The sequence below is a fragment of the Apus apus genome, chromosome 7, assembly GCF_020740795.1.
Source record: "Apus apus isolate bApuApu2 chromosome 7, bApuApu2.pri.cur, whole genome shotgun sequence".
NCBI lineage: Eukaryota > Metazoa > Chordata > Aves > Apodiformes > Apodidae > Apus > Apus apus.
In genome coordinates, this window is record NC_067288.1 from 30,180,401 (window position 1) to 30,196,897 (window position 16,497).

The 16,497-nt window shown below is 47.2% G+C and overlaps 1 protein-coding gene across 2 annotated transcripts in view; it reads left to right on the forward strand.

Annotated features, from left to right (window-relative positions):
- PDE4B (phosphodiesterase 4B) overlaps positions 1-16,497 on the forward strand; it is a 202,054-nt gene that overhangs the window by 97,287 nt on the left and 88,270 nt on the right. The window lies entirely within an intron of this gene.

Here is a 16,497-nt window from a genome sequence, read left to right on the forward strand (position 1 = left end):
GCTGTCATTTTGATGCTTTCCTAGTATGTGATTTTCATATTTTTATATTAGTCACGTTTGAAATAATGTTAATGCCAGCAAATTGTCACAAACAAAAAATAGAAAAGGTCCCAGTTTATTATTACATTTGTTTGACTAAAGATTTTTTTTTTTTTCAAGATTTAACTAAAATACCTTTTAATATTGTTTAAGTGTGGCAGTAGCAAATTGCCCTTCTAGCTTTCAAGGATTATCTGATTAGGAGGTAGGGAGCTGATCTCTGGGTTGAAGCCTGCCATTGGTGGTGCTGTGGCTTGGGCAAGTGGATGTCCCCTCCCTGGCAGTGTTGAAGGGCAGGTTGGATGAGGCTTGGAGCAGCCTGGTCTAGTAGGAAGTGTCCCTGCCCATGCAGGGGGGTTGGAATGAGATGAGCTTTCAGGTGCCTTCTAACCCCAACCAGTCTGTGGTTCTGTAAGGTGATCTCTGTGCCCTGGGGAGATCCACGGGGAGGTGTGTTCAGCTGGTCCATGAGGACAACACATCTTGCTGCCTCCAGCACTTTCTGGAGCTCTTTCCCAGGACCAATGTGAACTTACAGGCCTGACCAGTGGGTCTCCAGCTCTAGGCTTCAGATTTCCTGCTCAGAATCTGCACCCCTGTCCCAGCCTGGGTAGCTGCCAAATCCCATGGGATCCACGTGTTCAGCTTTCCTGTGAGGGGCTGCCAGATTGAAGAAGGTGAATTTGTAGATCCCAAGAGGCTGGGCTGGGAACTGGGTGCAGTGGCAAGTAAGACTGTGTGTTCTTGGATAGGTGCAAAAATAGAATATTAGGCACAGGAGTAACCTCCCTGGTGAAGGAGAAGTTGTGAACTGGCAGATTTGTGTGGATCGTTTCCTTGGAGTGGATTTTTCTGTATTTCCATCCTTTTTAGGATCTGTTCTTAGTTGCGTTTTTAATGTTCATATTACATTTCAGTATTCAAGCACTTCAGAATTAAAGTGTGCTCCTTAATGAGCTACCAGAACAATTGGCTTTAAAAGAATTGGTGGGTGTGGTGCATGGAGAGGTCTGCTCATGTGAGTGGCAGTGAAGTTGGGCTCGTTGAGTTACATTTTCAAGAACAGAACTGGGTTTTTATTAACTTGCAGCATCATTGCTCTAGTGTGTGCCCTACTTCTGATTGCTGTGATACAGACCTGAAACCAGTTATGTTTAATTATTTTTTAGCAAAATATGAGTTTATCCTAGTGGTTACTTTCAGCCAGACCTCCCAGCTATTGCTGGTACATCAATCCCTACTTTTTCAGTCTATCTGGGACAGATTTCCAAGATCTCATGGAAGTGTAAGGCAATTAGATGTCCAGGCTCTTCCCTCAGGTAAAGAAAGAGTTAAAAATTTGATTGTCATGAGAAGAATCCAGCTGAAAGCACCAGAAATTACTCTTTCCAGTTTTGAAAGCAGTGAGTGCAGAGAGGAGAAAATTCATGATGAAAAAGTCAGAATAAAATACATATTAAGCTGGTTTTGTTTTGTTTTTTTAAACAAGCTGAATAATTCATGGGAAGAGAAATCCCAGGGAGGGGCAACTGTGGGATTAATAACCCTCTCAGCCTTGGTGATGCCACCAAGGCCCCTTGGTAGAATCACTGTCATGTACAATTAGATGAACATTAATCTAAATGTTACTGTTGCCGTGAGCAGAAGTGACATTCAGCTTGTTTGTTGCTGATTCTATTAACTAGAAACATTTCCAGCTAATATCAGACATAACAGCTTTCAGTTGCTCTTTGAAATCAAAAATAACATACATTGACTGGCCTAGAATCCATTTTGTATCACTCTTACCTCTAAGCACATCAACATAGGGGATGATGTCTCCTAGATGTGCTTCCCACATGGGGGACTCAGAGAAAAATCAGGTTCAGACCAACTTTCCATTCTCCAAAGTTCAGGAATGAGGACGACTTGCAACGGAGGCTGCTCCTCACTGGCAATGGAGCTGTGAAGCCTCCGAGGTTTTCAGATGTTCACTTTTGAGATTTTGGTTTAGTTTTTGATTCTCCACAGAAAAATTGGCTGGTGTCCTTGGTGACTTTGTAATACAACGTAAGAAGAGAGGCAACTGTGGTTGCTTAATCTTCTTGACACAGGCTGATTTTGTAGCTTGTGCTCCAAGTGAGGGATGGCTCCATGGTCCATGTTGCCCTCCACTACATTTATGCATATTGATGACTTTATTTGACATATAACAGGACCTACCTGCTATGTCACCCATAATGCTCAGTCATCTCTTGCAGAGCAGAGTCCGACACACCCCAGAGATTGGAGGAATGAAAAATATTAAGACTCTCAGCTTCCCATTGTTCAAAACAGGATAGTTTTCTCACCAGCTGCTTCCCAGTCTGTGTTTTCTGTGACAAGTAGAGGCAATTTTCTGTCGCAGCAGGTAGGTTGTCTCTTTGCAGTGTGCAGAGCTGTGTTCAGCCCTTGTTTTGGAGGAGCTGAAGAGACAGAGGCATGATATTAGGATCCACCACGGCTCAAAGTAAGTGGACCTTTTCCCTCAGAGCAGCAGGGGTTGAGCTGCTCCTGTAATGAAGCATTTCTTAGGCAGACAGAGCAGTGTCGTTTCTCAGCCGTGAATTGCCTCATTTAGGGGCTTGGATCCAGCTCGGAATTGGCTGCTGTTGTGTCAGTTGCTTTCAGAATAGAGAGAGAATTGAATGTCTCACCTGCTCCTCGGGGAGAAGGATCCGTGTGTTGCCTGCTGTAACTGGTGTTCCAGCTGGCCAGCCTTCCTGCAGCTGGGGGCAGGGGGCTGGGGGTGGGTGAGGAGCGCCCAACCACTCACACCTTGCCATTGGAAGAGGTCCCCACTGCTGAGTGAGCTCCCAGCCCGTGCCCCGAGCAGCACCAGACAAGTGCCCTCCCTACAAGAGTCTTGTAGCACAGGTGGAGGAGGCTGTTCCCTGGGTGTCCGCTGGTGAGGATTGCAGGCCCTGCTCCATCTGCCTGGCCTTGCTGCAGGTCAGGGCTCTGTATTTAGACTAGATATTAGGAAGAATTTCTTCACTGAAAGAGTGGTTGGACACTGGGACAAGCTGCTCAGGGAGGTGGTGGAGTCACCATCCCTGGAAGTGTTTAAAAGAAATGTAGATGTGGTGCTTAGGGACGTGATTTAAGCACTGAACGGGTAAATGAGGTAATGGTAGGGGGATTTAGATTGTGGTTGGACTTGGTGATCTTCAAGGTCCCTTCCAACCAGGATGAGTCTATGATTCTCTGATTTGCTGTCAATCATGAAAACGTTGGTGACAGTTCTGCAGTGAGAAACAGAAGCACCAAAATGCAGCAGGTTTGAGGCTCCTCTTGCCTTCCTGACCTCCCATTACTTTGTGCTCTTTTTCCCCTGTAACTGACCCTGCCATGGGCTGTCCCCTCCAGTTGAACAGGCTGTTTCTGAGTTGGTGGGAAGCATGTAAGGGCATATGTTCAGTTACAGCCCATTCATTTCCTTTTAAACTATAAGCTGCCCAGAGCAGAAAATCCAGCATTTCAGTCCAGAGCTTCACATTTGTAAATGGTGATTTGAGACTCACCTCTGCATCCACTCTTCTCAGGAGCTGTGATGCTTCTCAGGGCAGTGTTTTTGGTTATGAAGAGATTAAAACTCCATTTCAGCCAGAAACTTCAGCACATACTCAACACTAAGCACGATAATCTTTATCCAGAAAAGCTTTGAAATTCCCTTCCCTGTGATTTACCTCTATTTGTTCAACTGGTTCAACACACGAGTGTTGTGTCACTTCCATTTATTGAAAATCACTCTATTTATTGTGGAAAAAAACCCTGCAGTGTGATGTTCAATCAAAGAGATGTGATGGTCATAGAATAAATCTTTCTCATTTTAAAACATTTATAGAAGGAATAGGAAAATCTATCAGCAGCAAGTGAGAGAAACTCCAGAGAATGGCAACTATAAGTTAAGGGCTGTGAAACAGTTTCACTCCCGGGGTCAGTTTTGCTGCATGAAACATGAAGTTATAGTTTTACAAATCTTTTATTTAATGATCCATTCCCCCAAGCAGCCTGGTAGTAGAATTTAAGAGAAATAATGTTTTGATACCTTATAATCTGTTCAGCAAGAATACCCTGTAATTCCTACAAGTGAAAAAACCAACAATAGAAATAGAGAATGATATAAAATTGTAGATTTATAGAATAAATGTTTCTATAATTCTGTAAAACTTCTTAGGAAAAAGTCTCAGCTTCACAGTAGAATTTAATACTACTTTCCCATTTATCCTTTCAAATATTTTATTTTGTAGGATTTTATTTGCTTCTTTTAAATCTAAATGTTGAAGAGATTTTCTATAGGAAAACCTACAAGGAATCATAAGGAGAATAGAATCAGCCAGTATGTTTTAAACTAAACTACCCAGTTCCTTTCAACTAAGTTCCTCAGGCCATATTTATGTTTCTGGGGAAAGAATCCTACTTTGGTTTTCATGCTGGGGATGGGGCACTGGGGCTGCAGTAACAACTGCAGGTGTTTGCCTTTGGTTCTGCAGTTTATGCTTTGGCTGCTCAGTGTTCTGATTGCTGTGCAGTTAGATCCTTTGGGTTGGAAAAGACCTTTCAGACCATCCAGTCCAACTGTTCCCCCAGCCCTGCCAAGGCCACCACTGCCCCATGTCCCTCAGCACCACATCTCCAGGGCTTGGAAACCCCTCCAGGGATGGGGACTCCACCCCTGCCCTGGGCAGCCTGGGCCAGGGCCTGACAGCCCTTTGGGGAAAGAATTGTTCCCAAGATCCAATCTAAACCTCCCCTGGGCTACCTGAGACCTTTTACTTATATTGAATATATTAAATCTAAACCTTTGGAAAGAAGAGGCTGTGAAGCCCAGGATCTGTGTGTTTCTTGATCCCATTGGCTGAAGGAACCATGCCAGCTCCTGCTGACACTTGTGCAAGTGCATCTCTGGTGGTCCAGCATCTTCCTGGGTGTGAGAAAGGATTTGACTCCTGAATACAAAACTCTACAGCTAAGTCAAGTCCAGCAATATGACGTGGAGTTTTATGCAATAGTTTATTGCAGAGCAAACGATATTTGGCTGAAAGTTGGTGCTGACAGTCCTGTTTTGTGGTAGAACTGAGGAAGGTGCTGACAAGGTGCTTGTGGGTGGTGGCACCTTCAGCCTCTGTGGCCACACGTTGTTCACAACAGACACGAACAGCAGCACGTTGGTGGTTACTCAAGGTTTTGAAGTCTCCTAAATGAATAAATGTTCCCTCTTGGTGTCTCAGTTTTGATTGTCACTTGAGGTTTTCTCTCAATCCCAGGGCTAAATCCAGACGTACCCAATTCTTTTAAATGGGCAAGCAGTTCTGTTTCTCTGTGGTTTATTGTTTTGGTTGAGATGAAGACTCACTCCTCCAATAATTGAAATGAGTGCGTTTTCATTGTGTTCTCTTCCTAATAAAATAGTTGGGATTTAACATCTTGCTGGCTCAAAATAGCTAAACCTTGGGCCTAATTACAGAGTTTTCTCTTGCTGAAGATTGTGTGCAGTGGAGGTTGAAAGGGTTTGTTTCCAAGGAAACAAATGCACTGCGCTTGCCTTGCATCCAGTGTTTCCTGGAAGAAAATGCCATCACCAGGCTCCCGGGAGAGAGAAGTGTCGGGAGGTAACGGTGGCCTCTGCAGAGCCTTTTTTCTGAGAACATCTGGGTTTGTGTCTTCCTGAAACCAGGAGCTCGTTTCTCAAATTGCTGTTTGGGTGTGTGAAAAAAAAAAACAAAAAGCAGTGTAGGGTCAGTGTCCTAATTCTGGTGGCTCAGGCTTTGTCACCCCAGCTCAGCCATGTTTTTTTTGTTCTGAAGTGTCTGAAGTGCTCTTGAAAGAGTATCATAGAATCATAGAATGGTTTGGGTTGGAAAGGACCTTAAAGATCATCTAGTTAAAATTCTCTTGCATGGGCAGGGACACCTTCCACCATTCCAGGCTGCTCCAAGCCCCATCCAACCTGCCCTTCAACACTGCCAGGGATGGGGCAGCCACAGCTTCCCTGGGCAGCCTGGGCCAGGGTCTCACCACCCTCACAATAAAGAATTTCTTCCTAATGTCCAACCTGAATCTCCCCTCTTCAGTTTTAATCCATTGCTCCTTGTCCTCTCCCTCCCTGCCCTTGTCCGAAGCCCCCCTCCAGCTTTCCTGGAGCCCCTTTAGTCACTGGAAGGTGCTCTCAGGTCTCCCTGGAGCCTTCTCTTCTCCAGGCTGAACACCCCAACTCTCCCAGCCTGTCTCCAGAGCAGAGCTGCTCCAGCCCTCCCATCATCTCCATGGCCTCCTCTGGACTCACTCCAGGAGCTCCATGTTCTACCTGTGTTGGGGGGCTCCACAGCTGGACACAGTTCTCCAGGTGGGGTCTTACAAGAGCCAAGTGAAGGGGGAGAATCTCCTCCTTGGCCCTGCTGCCCATGCTGCTTGTGAGGAGCACTATAGGACCATTAGTGTTTTTTATATGTAGCTTTTCCATATTAAAGAATGTCAACATGTTTGGGGTAGAAATATTTTTCTTGGTTTTATGGATCTCTGCTGTCAGGTCTGCAACAGTTTTTTGGGCTGGGTTTGGGCTGAGAGGTGCAGAGGGGAGATGCTTCCCAATTTCTTGCCCTTTCCTCTGAAATGTGGGTTTGTCAGGGAAAGGGGAACAATTAAAAATAGTCAAAGTCCGAAAGTTGAGGGGTTTGTGTGGGGGTTTTTTTTGTGTGTGTGTATGGTTTGGCTGTTTTCCTGGAAGTTGGAAGCGTTTAGGATGCATGTGCCCTCCTCCCTGTCCCTGAGATGGTGATATTTATTTAGAGGGGAGGGAACATAAGTGAGAAGGAAAAATAGTGACACGTACACACTCATGATGCCGGGCTGCAACATGGACTATTCTGAGCTGCATGAGTAAGTCTCATGAAGGACTTCAACCTCTTCATGAAATCTGTTCTTGGAATAGTGTTTGTTCTTCATATACTGTGGGTCATTCAGAAGGCCAGACAAGAGCAGTCCATAGAAAAGCTCCTTGAGCTCTTCCATGGGCACCTCTCTGCCAAGAGGCTTTGTGCAGAACAAGCCTGTCCTTCTCACTGGGTCCTGGGCAGGGCTGAAATGGCTCATTTTAGCCCTGGTGTCTGAGAAGTAGTGTGTTTCTACGTATGGTGATGAACTGCACGAGCTGGATTAATCAGATTAATCTCTCTGAAATAAATAGGTATGTGTTAAATTCCGTGCCATGTCATTTCTCTTTGGAAATGTTACTGTAATCATGGAGTCACAGAATGGTTTGGGTTGGAAGAGACCTTAAAGATCATCAGGTTCCAAGCTCCTGCCACAGGCAGGGACACCTCCCAGTAGAATAATACCAGTAACACTGAGCTTGAGTAAAAGAGATGTTTTCTGTGGGGCTTTGGCAGAACTCGGACTCTTGAAAAGCAAGGCCCCCACTTCCCTGCAAAGTCTTTGTAGGCAAAACTCAGGAATTTCAGCTGGTGCAGAGGGAGGGAGGGGCTTTGGGGGCTGTTAAATCCTGAGTCTAATCCCCTGGGGGCAGCAGCACTCGAAGGCATGGCAGGAGAGGTGTGTGGGTGCTGTAACACACCCAGCATCATCTGAGGATGCCCCATGCTGGGGATTAGATGCTTTTCCACTGCTGGTGATAACAGCAGGAAAAGGCCTGTCTCACTGAAAGGGTTGTCTGGCAGTGGAACAGGCTGCCTGGGGTGGTGGTTGAGTCTCCATCCCTGGAGGTGTTTGTGACTTGTCTGGATGTGGCTCTTGGGGACATGGCTTAGTGCTGGACTGGGGAGAGTAGGGGTAGTGGTTGGACTCGATGATCTTGAGGGCCTTTTCCAACACAAATGATTCTGTGAAAAAGGAGCTTTATCTGGGCAGACACTTTCTCTACTGCTACATGACACAAACCCCTTCACACACATCTCGGTGCCAGGTGGGCACTCGTGCTCCTGTGGAGCTGACACTTGTGACACTGTCTTTGGAAAGGTTTTGCCTGGAATGAAAGTAGCCATTCCCTCACATTCTGCCTGGGAATACATGTTCTCTAATTAGAGAACCCAGGCAATAAACTTAAGAAATAATAATAAAAGAATAATGAGTTTAAGAAGCCCTTTCCCTCTATGTTTCTTTTGCAAAGCTGATTTCCCAACAGGAAAGATGAGGGAAATGGATTTCTGATGTGTGGACCTTGAGAACAGTGACTTTGTGTATTTAGTAAGAACAAAATCCAACAGTTGGGCACAGAAGTGACAAGATGGGTTGCTAAATGCATGGGAAGAGCAGGTTTGTGAAGGACACACCATTCATTCAGTCCCATTTTGGCTCATCTGTGTTGCAGTTGAGATCTCTTTGCAGGGTGACCCCAGCAGAAGGAGCTGGGATGGATGTTTGAGTTCTCATCTAGCTCCTCCATACATTGGTGGAATGGCCACGGGATAGCACAGGTCTTTGTAAGAGATGAGAATTGTATAAGACCAGTAAATGTTGCGGGCATTAAGGTGTTTTCTCCTTGATGTAGCTTCCAAGGATGTTTCTTCACGTTCACTAACCTTTTTGTTAAACTATAGGTAACACTCCCTTGTTTTCACTTTGCTTGGCCACAGAAGGATTTACAGGGGGTTCCCTGTGCTCCTTGTGCTTAGAGGGTTGCAGTTTCACAAGAACAGAGACCACAGCTCAGCCAATATTGCAAAAAAGGAGAGAAAAGGCCTGTAGTCCACCAACCACCACCACTTCTTCCATTCCCCCAAGAGAGGGCGATTTAAAACCAGGTACCTGTGAGGAGGCAGAAATACCCACAGGAGGTCAAAGCCACCTTGGAGCTCACCCACCTTGAGCTGGTTCAGAGCAGGTTATTGCCACGTGCTGTAGGTATTTCACAGTGTGCTGCACTCTGGAGCTGGCGCTTAATGACCAAGAGTGACTTAGTTTGTGTGGCCAGCTCTGGGAAATGTTCTGGGATGAGGGTGGCACAGTCGTTGTTTTCAAATGATTTAAAAATTGTTACTGTTCTGATTTGTCCCAGTTTCAGCATGCCAAAATCTTCTGGCTTGGGTGAATTCATACAGACATGCCTATTATTCTGCTGCTGGAAGTGAAAATGAGAGTGATTTTAATATGAAAAATTGACTGTTGTCAATGTCAGTTACTTCTTTGTTGCAGAAATATAACGTATCATTGAGAGGGAAGTTTCAATATGCCAAGGACAAGAGGAAATTTCCTCAAGTTGTGCCAGGGGAGGTTTATGTTGGATAGTAGGAACAATTTCTTCCTGGCAAGGGTTGTCAGGCCCTGGCCCAGGCTGCCCAGGGCAGTAGTGAAGTCCCCATCCCTGGAGGGATCTCCAAGCCCTGTAGATGTGGTGCTCTGGGACATGGGGCAGTGGTGGCCTGGGCAGGGCTGGGGGAACGGTTGGACCTGATGATCTTAAAGGTCTTTTCCAACCAAAATGAGTCTATGGTTCTATGGAAATGATGTATTACATAAAATCTTAACATTGGTCAGTTCTGCAATATTGTCTGTGCTTTTTTAGCTTTTTTAGCTTTCAGAAGGGGTCTGAGGAACTGAAGATCCCTGCATTTTCAGGGTTCCAGGTATCGGGTTATCTTCTTCAGAGTGAAAACCAGGGACTGTAATATTAGGTCAGGGTAGATGAAGAGTCTTGTTCTAGACTTGTAGGTAAGAACCCCCTCTCTGTCCTGCCCCAGATGGTTGCACACAGGTTCTGCAAGGCACACGCTCCATGTGTGTGTCCCCTTTACCTGCCTGCCGTGGGGATGTGACACCTGGAGGTGGGTGCAGCGGTGACAGGCTGTGCTGGGACCAGCTGGTGGCCAGTCCATGCCCAAACAAATGCTAAGTGGTACATTTGCAAAGATTTAGGAACCTTTTCTTGGGATCACCACAGCCAGAGGTGGGCATGAAATCATGCAAGTGAGGGGGCACATGGAGAACGTAGATGGAGATACACATGAAGATGCATTTTCCTGTCTGTTCTGGGGCTCCTTCCCTGACACAGAATCAGATGTAACAGCAAATATTTTAAAATACTTCCATGCAGATGGATTTGTACTCAAAGGAAATTGAGAGCATGATGGGAGTTCACATTATGGGAGAGAGCAGGGAGCAGCAATCTGAGGAAACTGCTGCTTTCCCTCGTTGCCTGTCAGGAAATAGTTCCTTAAGTACCACGCTCTGAAATTGTCATCTGCTTGTTGTAACACAAAATGCCATGGTGTAAAAATACCCCTTCTTCAGTCAGGAGAGATGAGAGCTAATGCTCTCTCAAACTGCAGCTCAAAGGGTTGAAGACACAGAAAGAAAGAAAGGAAAAAAAAATAGGAAGAAAGTGTTGAGGGTTTTAAGTCATAATATTATGACCTAGGTTGAAGAGGCAATTAATTTTTTTCACGGATAAATCTGTGCTGGAGATGAGGTCTAGGGAAGGCAGCAGAGCTCCCTGCTGCTCAGCACCTTCCCAGCTCTGCTCTGGCATGGCTGGAAATCCAGGCCTTGGCATCAGCTCCTACATCGGAGTCCTGCTTTAGATGCCGGCGTCAGCAGAGGCCAGGACCACATCAGAGCCCAGGGCTGTTCCTGAGGGTTTGTTACTCATCCTGAAGATGTCCAGCCTGGTGCAGGGCTCAGCTTTCCTTCCTGGCCTGCAGCAGGGAGTGGGAAGATGGAAGAGCTCACTGGCATTGGGCGTTCCTTCAGCATCTGCTTTTCCAGATGGCTCCACTGATGGAGGGAGGACCCAGAGTCACGGCTTGGAAAGCTTGGAAAGCCTCATGATGCTTGATATGGTACCACCCAACTATTCTGAGATGCCTCATCTCTAATTATTAGTCTGATATTCCGCAATACAAGGGATTACAGCACTTCTTTGTTACTTCATTTAATTTCATCCTGAAAGCAGCCACCAGTGTTTCCTGACAGGCTGGGAGAGTTGGGGTGTTCAGCCTGGAGAAGAGAAGGCTCCAGGGAGACCTGAGAGCACCTTCCAGTGCCTGAAGGGGCTCCAGGAAAGCTGGGGAGGGGCTTGGGACAAGGGCAGGGAGTGAGAGGACAAGGGGAAATGGATCAAAACTGGCAGAGAGGAGGTTTAGGTTGGACATTAGCAAGAAATTCTTTGCTGTGAGGGTGGTGAGACCCTGGCCCAGGTTGCCCAGGGAAGCTGTGGCTGCCCCATCCCTGGCAGTGTTGAAGGGCAGGTTGGATGGGGCTTGGAGCAGCCTGGGCTGCTGGGAGGTGTCCCTGCCCATGCAGGGGGCTGGAACTGGATGATTTTTAAGGTCCTTTCCAACCCAAACCTATGATTCTTCCCTCACCAAGGCAACACAGCATCTACATCTCCAAAGAAGTGGAGCCTTGAGAGCAAATAAATTTCATTTTAGATATAAAGCTCGTTTTGAAAAATTTGTGGTAGTTTCTCTTCCCATCAGATAAATGATGGTTTAGTTGCCTCATGTGCTGCGGTGGGAACTGGCATCCCCTGCAGCATCTCTCCCACAAATGGGTTTGCAAAAGCTTTAGAGGTTGGAAGTAGCCAAAATGGAACATAAAATTAAAGCTCCCTGAGGATGCAGTGAAATTGTAGATCAAAATATAATCCAGCTGGAAACCTGCTCGGTGCGTGTGCTCCTTCTGTACCCAGCCCGTTCCCAGATGGGAGGTTTTGGTGGCTGTGCCCTCTACCAAAGTTGTGCATTCAGAAGGTGTCATCATATAGGCTGTTGACATAAAATAGAGGAAAAATTAGTCTCCCACTAATTAATTGCCAGCTAAGTGGGTACTAAGACCCCTTGGAGATGGTTCTGAAGAACGTGGTGCTCGGAATTCACAAACCAGCTGCTATTGTTGATTCATTATGTTATTTTTGGTTGGAAACTTTTCAGACATGCTCCCTGGGAAGCTGCAGGGTGGATTGAGTTATTGCTGAGCTGATATTCCATTTTTTCCCTTTTTCTCGTTTCCTCTGTTTCTTGTGCAGGCTCTTTTTGACTCTGTCCCACTTACCCACCCCAGTCTGGTGCGCTGTTGGTGCCTCACCTGGTCCAGAGTCTTCTCCCAGCAGCTCCTCGTTGCCTTCTGCCTCCTGTATCACCTTCTTAGAGGTGCCAGGAAGACAAGGCAGGGTGAGGGACTCTTCAGGATGACTTGGGGACTGTTGGCTTCCACATGAAGTTATCCCACGTGCCTGTGGCAGTGTGAGAGCAACCGAGTGCCTCTGAGTCTGGATACTGCTTTGATGGGGTTGAGCCCCTTTGAGTGAACAGTTTGTCCTGAAGTGCTGCCTCTCCCACATTGAGTTGCTTGTTTTGAGCCTTACCTGTCTGAAAACAGTTTTACTGACAGGAAGAGGGGAAGGCAGGTGTTGGTGAGAAAGATGGAGGTGATGTGTCTGTTTTGAAAAGATGAACTGTCCTGGGGAGCACTTTGGTTTTGCATTTGTGGAGGAGAGATTCAGGGTGTGTTGACAGCATTGCTCCAGAACTGCCATCTCCAGCTGCCAAATGACTTTCAGTGATGCCACTTTAGGAAAACATGAAGTGCTTGTGCTGTCTCCTGCCTGTATTTACCCAGAGCTTTGCAGACCGGGTTCAACCTGAGTGTAGGGTGATGAGAGGGGTCCCTCATTGACATTCGGCACCTCTTGACCACCCACCGGACAGGCTTAGAGACTGCACCACCCACAGAGCAGGGAAAAACCAGCCCTGAGGAGTTGACAATTAAACGGAGTCATCTGCACTGGCAAGAGATTGCTGTGAGCCTGTCCCCAGTCCATACCTACCTGTAATTCTGCTTGTACTGGGTTCTGCAGTGCAGCACCCAGTGTATCCCAGACTTGCATTCCTGCGAGCTCTTTGCCACCTGAGTTTTGCAGAAGAGTCTGGGGGAGATGCAGGTTGGGGTTTGAAGCTGGAAATTTCCTGGCACACCAAATTACCTGCAGGTTTCGAGTCAGTTTCGAGCAGGTATAGCTTATTATTTGGTGAATAGAATTCCAGAATTCAAGAAAACTGGATTATCTTCAAATTATCTTTGATGAGCTAATAATTTTGAAGGGATGTATGGTTTATGACTGCATTTCTTAAGTCTATTTTTCAGTATTACTGGGAGAGTGCTGGTATTTACTGTAAGGGTTGATAAGGGAGTGCAGCTCTTGGGTCAGTCCTTGGGCTGAGGACTATTGTGGAGGAGAGAAGGGAATTAGAATTGCAAATCAGGATTTCATCATTGTGAATCAGTGTGGCCAGAGAGAAAGAAAGAAAGAAAGGATGAATGAAAAGCTGCTGCGCAGCTGAGCAGTCGGGTTGGGGCACAAGCAGTTGCATCCTTTCCGGATCAATAGAGGGCTTTGTACTCCCCAGAGCAGCCTGTGGCAGCAGCATGTGACAACCCCCCCCAACAATGGGGACATTTGTGACAGGGTCGATATGGCTCTGCAGAGCAGCTCCTAAAATACCAGGAGCAGCGTTGGAGCAGAAGTTGGTCTGAGTGGTTCGCATGCCTTTTGATTATAAGTGAGGGTGTTTGCACGATTATCCTGATTATTCCACTATCAACAACTAGAAGGGAGCTGAAATATTCCTCTAAACATATTTAGCATTTAATTTCTTTACCTGGGGTGAAAAGCCCACTGTGCATTTGCATGTGGCCTTCGATCTGGGAAGTGACGGCACCAAATGTGCCTGTTTTTACGAAGGTGCCGGGCTTCTGGGCTCTCTCGAGATGTCCAAAATACCAGCTGATGGTTTCTTCAGGCTGCCGGGCCTCTCGAGGACAGGGAACATTCCTGAGCCTTCGCAGCAACCTGCTGGTGATTGAGGGAATAAAGGTAACAAAGTGCTGAAGGGCCTGGAGTGTTTCAAAGCAGCACGATTACCGGGCCGTGCGTGCAAGAGCTGCACTTCTGCAGCTTTTCTGAAAGATGTGGAGAAATGCTGCCTGCTGGGCTTCAGGAAAATGGCTTTGAAGAGGCTGTGCAATTTCTCAGAAAACGTTTGACATTTCCCTGGTGGAGCATCGGTACTGGGGCTGCCAGGTTGGACTCATGGGGCTAGGATTCATCCCTAGTAGGGCTTGCAAAGCCATTGTATCCTTTAATTAATAAGCATATTGAATACGTAGATACGGTGCCCAATGGATAATGATCAAAATGAGCCGTTTGGTGATTTTTTTTTAAGTGTGTAGGAGTAGGAGGCAGGGCACTCAGTGGTGCTTAGACCCAGAAGTGAGGTAGAAGTGGGTTCTGATCACAGCCCTGAGAGTTATAGTAATTTGTGTCATGTTGATACTGCAATTGCTAGTCTTTCATTTGGGTCTTTAGTGGGGAATAATTATTCAACTGTCTGAGAAGCTACACGAGGAAAAAACAGGAGAATGAGTTATTATCCTTCCCACCCAGCCACTATTTGATTACTGCTGTCCTCCCTGCAATTACCCACATCAAGTTTGGGATGCTTGATGAAGGGCAAGGCTGGGAACACGAAGGCAGATACCACACCAATGGGAGCGGGGAGAGCAAATGCAGAATCTCAGCCTGGTAGGTTGGAAAGACACAAAAAAGACACGAAAATATCTGTTACCAAATGAACAGAGAGCTAACTTTGTCTTTTTCAGCAAGAGGAATGAGGATAATGTTGAAGGCCAACCTGGCCGACTTTGTAGTGGAGAGGGATGTGCCAGTGTTTTCCCAGGTGTGGGGGGTGGAGGGCAAAACCATTTGAAACCTGGTAATGTTTTAATGTGCCAACGTGTGAGCTGGGGAAAAGCTGCAAGGGCAGAATCAGGTAGGGTGAGAGGACGACATCAAAAAGGACCTTCTTTGTGTCACATGAAAGGAAGAGAGTTTTCAGCTTGGGTGCAGATTGGATGAGAAGCCAACAGAGTGAGAGGTGGATTTTTTGGGGTGCCAGTCATTTGTTGCTCCCCAGTGTTGGTGTGCCCATTGGGAGTGGCCTGGGGGCTTGGGTTAAGCTCATCCAGGTGAGCTGAAATTTTTGCTGGTTGACAGCAAATCCCGTTTGCCCCGTGGGGGGAGTTGCTTAATTTAACTCTCACGTGCAGTGTTTTTCATTTCTGAGAACACATGAGGCAGGTTGGTGGGTTCGTGATGCTGGGTTTTGCTAGGCTGGCTGCAAGTGCCAAGCACGTGGAGAAGAAGCTGGTGACCCTGGGCTTTAGTTCCCAGAAGAAACGGAGGGCAGAGTGATCTAGAAGTGACTGCATCTTTAAGAAATGCTTGAAATATCATCTGAGCTGAGATTCCAATTACGTCCAAACCAATGTGCATTCCCAGCATAATACACATCATTTTTGAAAAATGGAAATTAACTTTCAGAAGCAGAATTGTTGTCTCTTCTGTCTGGGTGTGAAAATGGCTCTTTGTACAATGAGGGACCAGTTGTACCAGCAGTGCAACCTGCAGGCTGGGCGTGGAGATGTGCGTGCGTCCCCGAACGTTTATCTCTGTCTGCGCACGTTTGTGGGCCTTTTCCATCTACAAGATGCATGATTTGAAGGTAAATTATTCACTGCTGTGTGTAAAACTGGCTCCTTTTGAAGGAAACAGGCAAAAGTGGAGCTGCAGCAAAGCAAAGGAGAGGTGCCAGCGGGTTTGGGGCGTCCACACTCCGTCTCTGCGGGTGCGCTCGCTTTTTAGTGACACTTTGAAGTTGCCCCAGCATTTTTAGGAAACGTTTTTTCATGTCAGTAGAACAAAATAGGATTTCGTGTTTCATCGAAGAGTTATGGAGTGGAAGCCCATAGCTCTTCCAGTCTGGTTTTTTCCTTAGCTTGGACCGTGCTGGTGCAATCTGTTGTGACTCGGCAGGTGGTGACATCACCAGCCCAGCCCTTCCTGCCTGTTTTGAACTTGGCTTTGAGATCTTGATTCATGAACGAGCTGCTGATTCCCTTTCCCAGCCGGGGCTGAGCTGCAGGAGGGGGTGGTCTGACCGGGTTCAGCCCTTGGCTCACGGGCAGAGCCCTCCAGCCGCGGGGTGTGATCCCCGTGTCCGTGCCACCGGGCTCCCCGGCTGTCCCTTCCCTACCCCCGGGCAGCGGGTCGGGAACATGACGCAGCACTTCCAGCTGGGATACGGAGCGCAAAGCCCGCTCAGGACATCAGCCCGAGCAAGCCCGTTTGCTGGGGCTTCTGCTTCGCGCTGCAGACAAAAGCCCTTCCTCCCGGTTGTCAAGGTGAAATGTCTCCGAGACTTCACCGGGAAGAGAGGAAACCCAGGGGACGGAAAATTCGCTCCTCCAGCCTGTGCATTCCTTGACATGGAACTTTTATTTATTTTTTTTCTTCTGGTCTCCCGAGCAGGAGGGAGCACAGGAACGCCCCAAGCTCGCCGGCAGAACCCCCTGCCCTTCCCTCGCCCCCCTCCCCGCCCCGGGGTGGGCGCCTGGGCAGTGCCGGGGGGGGTAGGTCCCCTCCAG